Source organism: Lycium ferocissimum, chromosome 8 (genome assembly GCF_029784015.1).
Source record: "Lycium ferocissimum isolate CSIRO_LF1 chromosome 8, AGI_CSIRO_Lferr_CH_V1, whole genome shotgun sequence".
Lineage (NCBI taxonomy): Eukaryota > Viridiplantae > Streptophyta > Magnoliopsida > Solanales > Solanaceae > Lycium > Lycium ferocissimum.
In genome coordinates this window covers 38,186,510-38,201,865 of record NC_081349.1, presented here as the reverse complement: position 1 = coordinate 38,201,865, position 15,356 = coordinate 38,186,510, and the positions used below count along the sequence as shown (strand labels likewise).

The 15,356-nt window shown below is 32.2% G+C and overlaps 2 pseudogenes; both read right to left on the bottom strand.

Moving 5' to 3' along the window:
- Positions 1-1,174: 1,174 nt before the first annotated feature.
- Positions 1,175-2,777, bottom strand: LOC132066320 (protein ENHANCED PSEUDOMONAS SUSCEPTIBILITY 1-like; annotated as a pseudogene).
- Positions 2,778-12,104: 9,327 nt separating this feature from the next.
- LOC132068362 (uncharacterized acetyltransferase At3g50280-like) lies at positions 12,105-13,817 on the bottom strand (annotated as a pseudogene).
- Positions 13,818-15,356: the final 1,539 nt, after the last annotated feature.

The window sequence follows — 15,356 nt, the reverse complement described above, 5'->3', positions numbered from 1 at the left end:
TTCCTCCAAAGATTTTTTTCCATATCCATGTTCGAACCCCTAATCCCTAATTAAGAGAGGAGCGACTCAATCCCTGTTGCACAAGTTAAATTATGTATTTGTCTTAAAAGTTCATTAACTACGTATAGATTATTTATTTAGAATTAAATAACTTTAAAATTAGGATACATAAGTTATAATGTCAAATTCTAGTTCCAAATTTGATTTGAATTAAATAATTTCATCAAAATGGAAGTTAAAATATTAAAGGAGTGGAATGAAAATTTTGCTTTTATATAACTACCCACTTGTGGGACTACAATGGGTATATGGTTGTTGTTGTTGTTATTGTACACTTGTACTAACACAAGTTATATTCTTTAGTTAAAATATCTCGTTTTTATATCTTAGTTTGGGCAGACGGCCTCACATAACTAGTACTATATATAAGTATATATAGTATATAATATATATATATATAGTATATATATATAAGTTATACATATATTTAGTATATATATTAAGTATATATAGTATATATATGTATATATAGTATATATATTAAGTTATACCTATATATAAGTATATATATATATAGTACATATATATACATATATATAGTATATATATTAAGTTATACACATATTTAGTATATATATTAAGTATATATAGTATATATAGTATATATGTATATATATTAAGTTATACCTATATTTAGTATATATATTAAGTTATACATATATATAAGTATATATAGTATATAAGTATATATACTATATATATTAAGTTATACATATATATAAGTATATGTAAGTTATACATATATATGTATACGAAAAAACACACTATTCGTATTGTGACTCTTTGTTAAAGTTGTTAGTCGATAAATATTTAAACTTTAATTATAAAGTTGTATAACATATGTAAATATACCTACAATATACAAATAAATACTATAATATATATATATATAATACAAAAAACAAAAAAAAAATATATTTTAAACACTCCAAACCGGACCGGTTCCGGTTTGGAGTTTGAAAAACCGTAAACCTGAACCGGTTAAACCGAACCCGGTTAACGTTCCGGTTTTTAACGAGAACCGGCCGGTTCATGCTTAATTAAGTTTGGGCAGGTTACCTCTAATGCTAGCCATAGAGATGTGTCACATCATCTTGTTTATGCCTAACTTTATATTATATATAGATAACTTCAAAGATAATCATTGATGAATTAAATAAGGGTAAAAAACTTATTGATGATAATTAAACTAATTACAACCAATACAGTTGAGTAAAATCACAATTGAACAGCAGATGTAAAATTTTACATCCTCATCCCACAAATTATAGTCCCGCCTCCAAAACGCAAAGCTCACCACTCAACAGCAAGTAACATAATGCATAAACTCAGGGTCGGACTCCAGTCCCTTCATTGTTTCAGGCGATAACACCACCTCCAAATCAACGCTTCCTCCTCCTTCTCTCCCCGGAAACGCTGATATCTTCCCATCAAACTTATTCGCCCGACCACTCCTTACTGCAACTGGTCTCCCCCACCCGAAATCATTGTCATACATTGGAAACCTCGGCGAGCTCCCCATTGTTAGCATTGCTCCGTCAAAATTCCCTAATGGAAAACACCGTGGATCCTTCTCCCAATCCTCTACAAACTTCCTCACCATAACATCATCATGCGCCTCCACATTCTTGTTCAATTGCTCCGCACACCAATGCAGATCGTTAGATAAAACATCCCCTGTTGACGCGTAAGTTGGAATGCTCTGAATTGGGTTGCCGAAGTATAACGGATGTAGCTTCGGGTTGAGACGGTGACGGCAATTTACAGCCACTCTGAATGTCGTCATTTTAGAAGATGGGAATTTCCTTGCACGTGTCACCGCACGCCAGAGCAATGCGCAAAGGCATTGAAACGACGAAATCTCAGCCGTTGGACTTATCGTCTCTGTTTTGAGTTTCAGGGGATTGTTGCTCTGTTTGGCCATCAATTCAACAATGTTAATTTCTCTGTCGAAATTCAAATTCTGATTGTTGGTCTTTGCTTTGAGTCTTAGAATTGATTCCCTTTTGAAACTAAAAATCCTCTCCCTCAATGGGGCATCGCCAGAAAAGGTGACTTTGGGGCCATCAGCTGGAAGTTTTAGCACAGCTTTTGAGATCAATATTGAATTATGGGTAAAATCAGGCTGCCTTATAATCCTTTTCACACCTCTACTCACCTCAGCGAAAGTATTAAAAAAGTTCCAAAAAGATGTCCCGTCTGTAACGGAATGATTGACGGCGCATCCAATGAATACGCCGTCAGCTAATTCCGTGACTTGGACGGCGAGAAGAGGGCTAAAATGCCCTCGATAGCTAACAGTTCGGTCAAAAGGGAAGAACTCTTTGACATGATGAGGAACATCAATGGAGCCTATAACGTCGCGAATGTAAATGTGAGTGGCTGTAGCATGTACAAAATCAATGCCAGCGTCATTGCAAGAAATGTAGACGTAGCCATTTGGGTCGGTTACGAATCGACCGGCTAAGGGAGGGAAGTGAGTGAGGGTTTGAGAAAGACTGAGTTTGAGAAGGGAAAAGGGGTTAAAGAGAGCACCCTTATGAATGTAGTGAACAGACAGCATTGGAAGATCGGAAACAGAGAGTTTGAGATCAGGAAGAGTTGATTTTTGGGATGGAAAAATAGTGCATTTGGAATGAGGAGTGAAAGATGAAGATATTGAAGTGAGAGTAAGAAGAGGGGCTATTTATAGGAGATTTAAGGAATTTTCGATTCATGCATTTGATGAGGTGGCTTTGCTGTCTTTTCTCTTTGTCGGCAAGTTTGCAACATGGAGGGAGTTGACCGAGTGTTCAATTTTTTGTTTTGATGTTGATTTGGGGGACTGGCTGGCTGCCACGTGCCCAACTACAAACAATTGAGTCAAATATCGTTACCGACCTTTCACCCTGATGTTCACTATTTTCTTTTAGCCGGATTAATAATCTGAATTCAAACCAAAAGTTTCACTTTGAGTTAAGGGAAAAGGTGCAAATATACTACTTAACTTTGTGATTTAAAGCAAATATATTTTTTGTTGAAAAAGTGGTGCAACTTATTTTATAATTAGTTTCAGCATAAGTGCGTTATACGTGTATTTTGCGTCTATCAAAAATTAATTACATTTAAATATGTTGTTTTTGTTGTAAAGTAATGATATAGAATAAGAACGAATTATATACGTGTAATAGCAATTGACGTCGAAATAAATGTAATATTCATTTAAATAGATAAATAAATGTAATTTACAGTAACTATATAGTTGAATTCAAAATAATGAGGTATCTTCTCAACATGCAAAACTAATAAATTAGCTAAGTTAGTTAGTTATATATATATATATATATATATATATATATATATATATATATATATATATATATATATATATATATATATATATATTAATTATATTTTGTAATTCTAGATATTATATTTGTAATTACAGTATATTTTGTTGTATGAGATAATGATGTAGTATGTTGTATCTCATCAATCTAATATCTCTTTGTTGATGACGTTTCTTGTGTATGTTTATTTTTATCGATTCAAATTTGCTCTGTCAAGGCCAAAACCACGCTTGTAGGTCGTTTTAAGCACTTTTATGCCCATGTTAACAAGCGGCGGAAGTGTTACTTCTATACCATCAGCGGAACAAAGTAGTGTCAAGCGGGTCAATCGAACCTTTCGTCGGAAATTACACCGTATAAGTAAAAAGGGTCTCTTTTAAAAATATTAAATTTGTAAAAGAAATATAATTATGTTGAAAATTGAGTTTGAATCATGAAATGAAAGCGTAGATAATTGAAGATAATAAATATTGATAATAAAAAATTAATTCAATAAGAAAGAAACTATAAATTGACTTCTCAACCATTAGTTATTATTTTCAACGTACAATTTTTCTAGTAACTTGGCCAAAATAGGGTCTTGTGCCAACTAAAACTTATGACAATATAATCACCAATTAGTAGATGAAATAACATAGTGTAGCATGACGATACATACTAGATCGGTTAAAGAGACTTACTTCACTATAGCTCTTCTTATATTCATAATAGTTTCTAACTTATGAATTCCACGAAAACATGCATAAATGATAAAAGAAATTAGATCGGTTAAAGAGACTTACTATACTATAGCTCTTCATGCTATTCGCAATAGTTTTTGACCTATCAATTCAACGAAAACATACATAAAGGGTAGATTTGATCATTTATGTACCATAACAACTGCATTCATACACAAAAGGGAAAAAAATCGTTGAATGCATGAAGCAGAACTGGTCATTAGAGATGTTACTAACTTTTATCTCAGTAATCTTTGCCATGAAAAGACAAATTCTGCTAACCAAAAAGATAAAGCAAAGGCAAAAGGTAATATGATATCTTATTGTCATGAACACAAACTGATCAAAAGCTTCATGTTTGGGAAAAAATCAACATACCAGAGGCAGTGATGATCTATAAAAAAGAGTAAGGACTCAAAGCTAAAAGGGGTCATATGTTTAGAATATTTTATATAGGGCTAGTGAATTATTATTTCACCAAAATAAGTAATTTTTATCGACTTTAAAGTATTAAATGTTAGGGATGTGAGCTTAAATTATTAAATATTAAATATTAGGTATTAAAGTTAAATATGGCAAAAAGAAGTCTTGGATTTGAAAATTTGATATTCTTTAAACTAATATGAGTTCTACTACCTATCTAATTAAAGTACAGACTCCTATTATTAATTACACAAAAAAAGTACACTTATTTAATATTTAAGAAGATAGTAAATGATGTGTTTTTCTACTGTGAATTTTTTTAGTGAAGGGCAAAAAGTTCAAACAACATTTCTAAGGCCCTTCGTGTTTTTAATATAGTATTAGTCTCTATGAACGTGTCTCGCACGTTATCCCCCGTCAATCATAACAAATGGGAGGTAACATTATTTAAATTACATATTACTTGTTTTATGAGGTACAAAAGATTTGATCATATCCACTTTATACTTTGTCTGTTACATACATGACACTAATATACATAAGAAGTAATGAACTTGACAACAAACATATGTGCTATATGCCTATACGTTATTAAAGTATCTAAGTATTCTTCCTGGTAGTAGTTATTAGTATCATCTTCTGCTAAGTCGAGACTATGAAATATTTAGCGTTCACCATGAAGCTTGAAAATCTATATCTCATTCAGTTGATCAACATATTTATTTTTGTTAGCTAAGACAGCTCTTTATGTCATGTAACTTTGCACCACTTTCGTTTTCTTTAAATGATGAACTATTTTCGTTACTTAGCGATCTTCACCACTAATGTCACCATTGGTCTTGATAATCAATCGTTCTAATTAAGAGAAGGACCAAATCAACTTTTGTTGTATGCTCTTCTCCAATTTCGACACGAAGCAAGAAATCATTGAATGAAGAATCTGTTCTTGCTCTCATATTTCTTAATAGCTGATATATTTTCATTTGAAGCCATAAATATGATTTTACCGAGCTAGGATTTACAGTCCTTGCTCTCATCGATTTGTTGATTAATTTTCACCAAACGGTACATCGAGATCTATTATATCTTTGAAGTTCCTGCAACTACTCCTATCACCTGTCATGTCCTCTCGTTACTTTATCTTCCCAAGTCTTTTTGTTTTTTTAAACTAAAACTCTTAATCCTAATGTTAGTTACGTCCCTTCCATATTAATAATTTAACTCTTCATCCTATTGTCTTCATCCTATTGTCCATCAAAAGCTTGAGTTCTAAACCCGAGAAACTCTTGGGTAAGTTGTTAAAATTATTGGTTTTAAGCTGGCAAATACGATTTGGAAAGAATTTAAGACTTTAGAGATTGGGAATTCTTTTAGTAAAAGGCCTTAATTCCGTAAAGAACTGAAACACTTATCAATTGCTTCGAAAGCAATATGGTTTCCAACTTTGAAATTTGAATAGCTTTGGGAGACGATTATATATGTTTCAAAAAAATGCAATAACGAAATGACAAAGTATATTTAGCAAAAATTATATGGCAAACCTTAGTTGGTTCCGACTCTTAATATTAGCCAAGATTATATGTATATTACAACTTTATCCAATATAACATTATCTTTGAAGAAAAAAAATTTCATCGAAGGACAAAAAAGTCATACAATATTTTAAGGCTATTTTGGACGTTTAATAGATGAGCACGTTATGGTTATGTTGTTGTTGTAATAGATGAGCACGTTTCCATCAGTTTTTGTGTTTTTATATTCTATTATCGGTCCTCTTCCAATGCATGAACAATACCTTTATTATCCATTGAACTTGTGACTTGCTAAAATTATTTATAGGCACATATTCTTTCGCCAAATCTAATTCCGTTGCCATTTTCAGAACACCCGTAATAACTAAGAAAAAGTTACAAAACAATATCTACTCTAAATACATATTATTTTTTATTATCTAATACGTTATCTAATAATTTTTTAATGAGGAAAGGCAACTTGTACCGGTAATAGCTATTGACAAAGCAGTAGTAACCTCTAAACATAATTAATAAAGTTGAAAATAAAAAATATAATAATAAAAAGAAATAATATCTTTCGCGAAGTTTGCTGAATTTTCTTATCTTCTTTCTGAAGTGGCAAGTTGAAAATAAATATATAATAATGGGAAGAAATAATAACTTTTGGGAAATTTGCCAAATTTTTTTATCTTCTTTCTAAAGTGACAGTACATCCAAAGCTTACGATAGACAAAGTTGAACAATAATCTTTCTAATAGAAGTATTTATCTCTCATATCAAATTAAATTGGGAGTACAATTCAATTTTTGAAAAAGTAAAGGAAATCAAGGGAAATAGGATTAGGATATTAGTAGTAATAAACGTTCTAAAAGTGGGTATTAGGTAATTCAATTGAAATAGGATTAGTAACTAATTTTCAGCAACAAAAAAAAAAAAAAAGCATTAGTATTAGTAACATTAGTTAGTAGTAATAATAGTTCAGTAAGGGTACAAAACTCGACAGTAGTAGACGTTCTAAAAGTCAGCCAATAAGTAGTTCAATTGAAAGAGGATTACCTAATTAGTTTTCAGGAAAGCCAAAAGAAAAGAAAGATTAATAATTAGTAACATTGGTAGTAATAGTAAAGTAAGGGTACAAAAGTCAGCTCATAGATAGTTCAATGGAAATAGGATTTTAGTAGTAATTAGTATGTTAGTAGTAATAGGAGGGTATAAAAGTCGTTCAATATTTTAAGGCTATTTTGGTCAACTAACATTTATATTCATGCTTTTAAAATAATACTATTCTCTACGAACGTGCCTCGCACGTTATTCCCTGTCAATCTCTCAAATGTTAGATGATGTTATTTGGAATTAAATATTAATTATTTAATAAGGTACAAAAATATGTTTTGATCTTATCCACTTAATACTTCCCATTATCCTTTATGTTTTTACCTGCGTGGAAAAAAAAATTATGAATAAAATAACCCAAAATTAGGAATTGAGCTAGTGACCATATATTTTATTTATTTTCATTATATTGAAACTTATTATATTATGCAAAATCAGAATACCAAACATTTGTTTGCCGAAGAAGTTAAATGTATTATAGTAAAATAAAAAAGGGCAAATGTGTAAATATGCCACTCAACTTTGCGATTTAGAGCAGATATACTCCTCGTTAAAAAAAAAATGATGTATATACACCCCTGTCGTTACACAAATGGTGCAAATATACTCTTTTTGCTGACAGAATTTAAAAAAAAAAATCATTTAACTTATTTTTTAATTAAAAAAATATCAAGTGGCTTTCAAATTTATATTTTTGGGGAAAGATGTCTTTCCATACTCAATTTAAATTGAAAACACATGTGATAAAGATGAATTGCACGAGGTAATAGTACTAAACCTAAAATTATACAACTTAGTTAAGAAATTAACACAGCTAAATCCTTTTAATATTGAGATTTAGACTCTTTGATTAATCAGATTGGAAGCCGAAATTCAGGAAGTTAATAGTATTTATTTTAAATTCTATTTTTAACTGTGATATTCTTTTATATTTACCAAAATGGTCGATAGAAATATGATAGAATTAGACTAAAAAGGTATGTAAGTCGATCAGTATTTTAGGAATATTTTTATCGTCAAACATTGTTATTCGTAATTTTATAATATGAATAATAAAAGAATATAACATATAACCAAAAACAACTTTACTGAAAAAGTTTGACACAATCAAAGGATAAATTAAATTGAACATAACATTCCGAAATCACAAAGTGATGCAATTAAAGATGTAAAATCACTTGACTAATGCAACAATATTTAACATTTTTTTCGTGATGAAATGATTCACTGTAGTTAAGCCTCAGTGATTTTGGCATATGAAAGTCATATTCTCACGAATTCATTAATAATGGACCAAACAAAGATAACTAAAAAATTGCTCGTATTTGATATGACTTTCATGGCATTACCTTTTTGTACTCCAATTCATATCCTTTCAGAATTTTACTTTGGAGTCCGAAATACTAAATAATAGGTATGTAAGAAGTTGAAACTTGATTGTGATTAGAATTCCATAGAAGTTAATATTAGGGGAAATTTAAACTGCAATTTTATCCAATACATATATTTTGAAAAATTAATTCATCTTGAAGGGTATAAAAGTCGTTGAATATTTGAAGAATATTTTGGTCAACCAACATTTATATTCATGCTTTTAAAATAATATAGATAGATAGATATAGACTAAGAAAATATCACATTCTTTAAGAAAAAAAAAAGTCTATCCATTTTTTTCGTAGATTTATTTTTTTAAAGCCACACAGTAATTTTTTTTTCTTGGTGGGTTGGGTCTGATTCATTTAAAAAAAATAGGTAGACTTATTTTTTTAAAGCCACAATGAAATTTTTTTAAATGAACAAGACCCGACCCACTAGAAAAAGAAAATTATCATGTGTTTTAAAAATAAATAAATCCACTAAAAAAAGTGTGGACTTATTTTCTTAAAGCCACGAGACAGTTCTTATTTAAAAAATAAGTTAAATGTTTAAAAAAAATATTCATTAGCGAAAAGGGTATATTTGCACCATTTGCGTAACAGCAGGGGTATATTTGCGCCATTTGTGTAACAACAGGGGTATATTTGCTCCATTTGTGTAACAAAAGGAGTATATTTGCACCATTTGTGTAACGGCAGACATATATTTGCATTATTTGTGTAACGGCAGAGGTATATGTGCACCACTTTTTAACGACGGTATATCTGCTCTAAATCACAAAGTTGATGTGTATATTTGGCCACTTTTGCACTTGAATTAAAGCATTTTCTATTTAATCGGACTTTTATTCTTGATAGTTTCATCCGACATTTTAGTTAAGAATGTAATGGTACTTATCGTCCCACTGTTAATTGTTGATATTAGTGACTGCATTATATATATGCTACAATAATTTTCTCTCAATTTTCTCTCAATAAATCTCTTTCTAACTGCAATTATTAATTAAATTATTCTCTTTTTTTGGCAGATGAAATATTTGCTTGAGAAAAAAAATTCATACAAAGAGAAGTTATTCCACATGGGAAAAATGTAGCTGTTGATCAGCAAGGGGCAAATTTCACATAAATAAAAGTGGCGCTACGTCTTCTTCATCTTTTTTTTTTTTTTTTTTTTTTTTTTTTTTTTTTAAATTTTTGGTACAAAAATTCATTCGCGCTAGGTGGACTCAATTAAAATAGAAAAGAAATCCACAATTTACTCGTGCGATAAAAGTTTAATGAGTTGAATCAGTTGACATCAATTTGAGTTAAAAAAATTGGCAACATGGTATTCAAATGTCAAACTATATATATTACAAAAACGGAAAGGAGTCGGTATTATATACATAAATAAAAGAATTTAAGTTATAATGATAGCGTAAAGATTTTCTTGAGAGTACTGATTAATTTTAACCCGAGATAACAAGTTAGTTATCATTTTTACCAAGTTAATAATTAATGTTATCGTATATATTCATACGTCATAACTTTATATATGACTTGATTATGAAAATATTTTTTCATGTTCGTAGATTGAACGTCAACTCTAAATAAAAACAACCCTGGATTTACATTGAGTAAACCCTCAGGGGTCATTTGGTTTATGAACAAGTTATAATGAATTCATTGTGTGAGGATTAAAATACCGTAATTAAATAATATCAAGATTATTTAGTAGATATTTAATTATCTGCATTCTTGTGAGATATATAGAAGGAGACAAATCTTGATCCTAATAAATAATAATAATCCATGAGCGCCGTCTTTTAACGCTCTGTATCTGACCTGTCATTCTCCTCACTATTAATCAAAATACTTCTGCTAATTAATTATTTCCACTACTAACTTAAAATACTTCTAATAATAGACCTTAGCTTGTGTTACGTTCTAGATGATTCCAGTTAAGAGATTGTTTTTTTTTTAATGCACTGGATGATCCTCAAAACCGTCTTTTTCGATTGGTCGGTGTAAGCTTTACTTTAATCCAACTAGGAACATTTGGATATAAACCAAAAAGAGTATACTAATATAATACGTACTACGTATTATTTAATGGTTTGACTCTGCACGTAGTTCCACTTGATATATGCTGTCATTTCATAATTAATAGTAGTAAAAAAATTAAGGTAGCAAAGTTCCAGCTTCTACGTGAACGACAGTTTACGAGCAATTGTGAAGAAATTTTTTAATATAGTAGTCACACTTTCGTTGGGACTATTCAATTAATCGAACTATAATACTAATGTGGAGCCAAATACATATTACGGATTAGGATGTGAAAAATGTATACTCTTTAATGTACGCTGAATCAGCTGAACTGTGCAATTCATCTTTGTGAATTTCCTTGATCATGTATGAGGCAGCTTTTGATCCATCTCGAAAAAAAAAAAAAATTTCGGTAGAAACAAATTATTTAGGTTTCGATATACCGAAGTTATATATGTTATGGTAAATAATGATCCTTATTATTAGGCAAATAGGCATTATTCTATTCTTTCATTTTTTTGGGATCTGAATTTCAACTCATAGACATTGATGACTGCGATCTAAACCTTTTCAGTCATGTAGCTATTGCAATGTATATGAAAAAAATTACTTTTTATACACATGCACATTAAACTTTAAATTTTTTAACAAAATCCTGATTTCGCCACTAACTTGAGGTAGCCACTGCAATCAATATGAAAAAATCCTCTTCAATAATAAATGGATTAATGAGCTTGGGCAATAAGGATAAAATAAGTCAGTTGAGCTGCTTTGGAAATAAGGGCAAATATGAAAAGTTTGAGTAACGGTGAAAGACTAATAAGAGTTCTTTTGTTGACAATTTCTACCGGGTCATGACATAGTTAATTAATATATATTAGGAATAAATTGAACATTTTTCTTACTGAAAATACTTGGGGGTATAAAAACACTGCATTTGCATGGAATAAACCGTCTTAACAGCTTAAACTGTGCATGCATGTGAGACTATATATAGTAGAAGACAAATGAGACAAATACCTGATCCCACAGAATCTGTGTGGTGGCTGTTATTCTACAAAAAGTTGGGTTGGAATCTATCCTGCTTACCATAAAATAAACATTAAACGAAATATAATACTTAATGCCAGCATATTCAAACTGTCGCAGGACCACTTTAATTAATACCACTATTAAATAAATTATTTTAAAAAGACTTTGTAGCTTGTGCTCTAGATTATCCACTAATTAAAATGGCCTGGTTTATTAATCCATATCGTAATTCTAAGCCTTCTTTTTCGATTTGCCGGCGTATGCTATTATTTTAATCCAAGCAAACATTTGGATATAAACCAAACACTCTATATATACAGCACACGTTCATTGAAATATCTACTCTGCTATATTGTTAAGTGCTATTGTAGCCAAGTCATTAGTAATATTTATTTATGGTTTGACTCTGCAGGTCATGTGATTTCTCAGTTTTTTTTTAATCAATTAATGAGACTAATTAAGAACTTGGACAGTAATGTTTTTCCAGCTGAAGACTGAAGAATATTACTCGTATGACAGGTTTTAACGTTCCAGTTCTTGTTTTGTCCATTTGAATTATTTTTACAAGCACATAATTTGTCATTCAATTCGTTCAATCAGCTAGAGAATTTGACAATTTCATACTGCTACGGAGCATACTACAGTACATGAAATAAAATGAATCAGAACAGTCCAAGCTGAGAAGAAAAACACGAACCACAACAGCTAATACAGGAGTACATATTCATCTTTTTTGAGTTTTTCACCCCACATTTAATACCCAGTAACATACTGCATGAATTCCTGATCAGACTCTAAACCTTCCATTGTTTCAGGTGACAAAACCACCTCCAAATCTACGCTTCCTCCTCCTTCTCTCCCTGGAAACGCTGATATCTTCCCGTCAAACTTATTCGCCCTTCCACTCTAACAGCAACGGGTCTGCCCCACCCAAAATCATTATCGTACATTGGAAACCTCGGCGAGCTCCCCATTGTTAGCATCGCTCCGTCAAAATTCCCCAACGGAAAACATCGTGGGTCCTTCTCCCAATCCTCTACAAACTTCCTCACCATAACATCATCGTGCGCCTTCACATTCTCGTTCAATTGCTCCGCACACCAATGCAGATCGTTAGATAAAACATCCCCTGCTGATGCGTAAATTGGAATGCTCTGAATTGCGTTACCGAAATATAAGGGATTTAGCTTCGGTTGGAGACGGTGACGGCAATTTACAGCCATTTTGAATGTCGTCATTTTCGAAGATGGGAATTTCCTTGCACGTGTCACTGCACGCCACACCAATGCGCAAAGCGATTGAAATGATGAAATCTCAGCCATTGGATTTATCGTCTCCGTTTCTGCTGTCATATCGAATTTCAAGGGATCGTTCCTCTGTTTAGCCATCAATTCAATAACATTAATTTCTCCGTTGAAATTCAATATCTGATTCTTGGTCTTCGCTTTGAGTCTTAGAATTGATTCCCTTTTGAAACTAAATATCCTCTCCCTCAAGGGGGCATCACCGGCGAAAGTAACTTTAGGACCATCAGCTGGGAGTTTTAGCACAGCATTTGAAATCAAAATTGAATTACGGGTAAAATCCGGCTGCCTTGTAATCCTCTTCACACCTCTACTCACCTGAGCGAATGTATTGAAAAAGTTCCAAAAAGATGTCCCATCAGTGACCGAATGGTTAACGGCGCAGCCAATAAAGACGCCGTCAGCTAATTCCGTTACTTGGACTGCGAGAAGAGGGATAAAATGCCCTCGATAGCTAATAGTGGGGTCTAAAGGGAAGAACTCCTTGACATGATGAGGAACATCAATGGAGCCTATGACGTCGCGAATGTAAATGTGAGTGGCAGTAGCATGTACAAAATCAACGCCAGCATCATTGCAAGAAATGTAGACGTAGCCATTTGGGTCCGTTACGAATCGACCGGCTAAGGGAGGGAAGTGAGTGAGGGTTTGAGAAAGAGTGAGTTTGAGAAGGGAAATGAGTTGGGTGATGGGAAAAGGGGGACGAGTAAAGAGAGCACCTTTCTGAATATAGTGAACAGAGAGCATTGGAAGATCGGAAACAGAGAGTTTGAGGTCAGGTAGAGATGATTTTTGTGAGGGGAAAATAGTGCATTTGGAGACCAAAGTTGTAGCTGCAGAAGGCATTGTAGTGAATGTGCTGTGGCAGCTTTGTACTTGGAATTTAGTGCTTATTATGAGGAGTGAAAGCTGCTGAGGATGAAGTGAGTAAGAAGAGAAGCTATTTATAGGAGATTTAAGGAACTTGATTCATGCATTTGATGAGGTGGCACTTGCTGTCTTTTGTGTTTGTTGTCAAGTTTGAAATGTGGGAGAAGTTGACCCGGCATTCATTTTTGTTTTTATTTTGATATATATGGGGGACTGCACTTCAGAGATATGACTGCCTTGCTGGCACGTTTCCAACTATAAATAATAATTTTAACGTTATCCCACCCGGTGTGTGATATTGGTTTTGAACCCTATGAATTCAAATTTGCATTGGAAAGTTTCATTTTGAGTGTAAAGTATTCCCTTTTAAAGGAAATTTGATTCCAAAACTGGAACACGAAACTTATGGCTAAAGTCGTGCTAGATCTTGTACTCGAAAAAGCGGACTTAATTAAAACAGAAATGAATCAGTTGACATTCTAAATTTGGCAACTTAGACCTCAAAAATCAAACTAGATTACATAATAGAATGGAAGAGGTATACGATATCGCACTACTAAAAAATCCTGATTTACCTACGGAATTTACCGAGGGACGTCCATCGGTAACCAGGATTTACCGAGGGACGCCATCGGTACTAGGCTTGTGGGTAATTTGACCCTTGGTAAATAATACCGAGGGACACTCTCGGCAAATACCGATGGAGACCCTCACACATCCCTCGGTACTTCCCTTCCCTCACATTCATGCAAAATTAAATATGCGAGGGACGACCCTCGGTACTTAAGAAATATATATAATAGTGATATATTATTTGCGAGGGACATACATCGGTATATTAATGTTAATTAAATTAAAATTTTAAATACACCGAGGGACAACCCTCGATAAATAAAATATTTAACAATTATATTTTTCATTTTGCGAGGAATGTCCATCGGTAAGCTAAATGAAAAGTACTTTGATATTTGAAAATAATGAGGGACGTCCCCGCAACCGAAAATCGATATTTGCAATTACACTTGTTACCGAGGGACTCTATCGGTAAGTCCCTCATTATTTCTAGTATTATTTTGGCAAGCAATGCCTATTTTTTCTACAAAGACACCGCTATATTCTTATTCAATAGAAACTGAAACACAACCAATAATAGCCATCAAAACAATAATAAAAATACTCCGAAATAATTCATACATTAAAATTAAGCCAACAAACATCGTACGAATCTAACCAACTTCGACGTTATGCAAAAATATATCACAAGCATCCCACTAAACTTCAAACAAGCCAAAGTAACATAAGTTGGAACAAAAATAATAATTTTTTTTTTTTGGTGAACTAAGTTGTTATATTCATATTCAAAAGCATCAAGCAGATGCAAACTTTACAAAGAAAAGGCTAAAAACTCAGACACTACAAAAGAAAACTAGTAAGAAATTTGGGAGTTTAAAACCATGAGCAAAAGACTCAAGGCTACTAAGCCACTGAGTGGGAGCCAATGAAATCTAAAAGGGGGATAATATCATTCACAGGGGATAGATTGCTCCAACTAAAAAGGTTAACTAAACACTTTGATTTTAGAGAACAATTA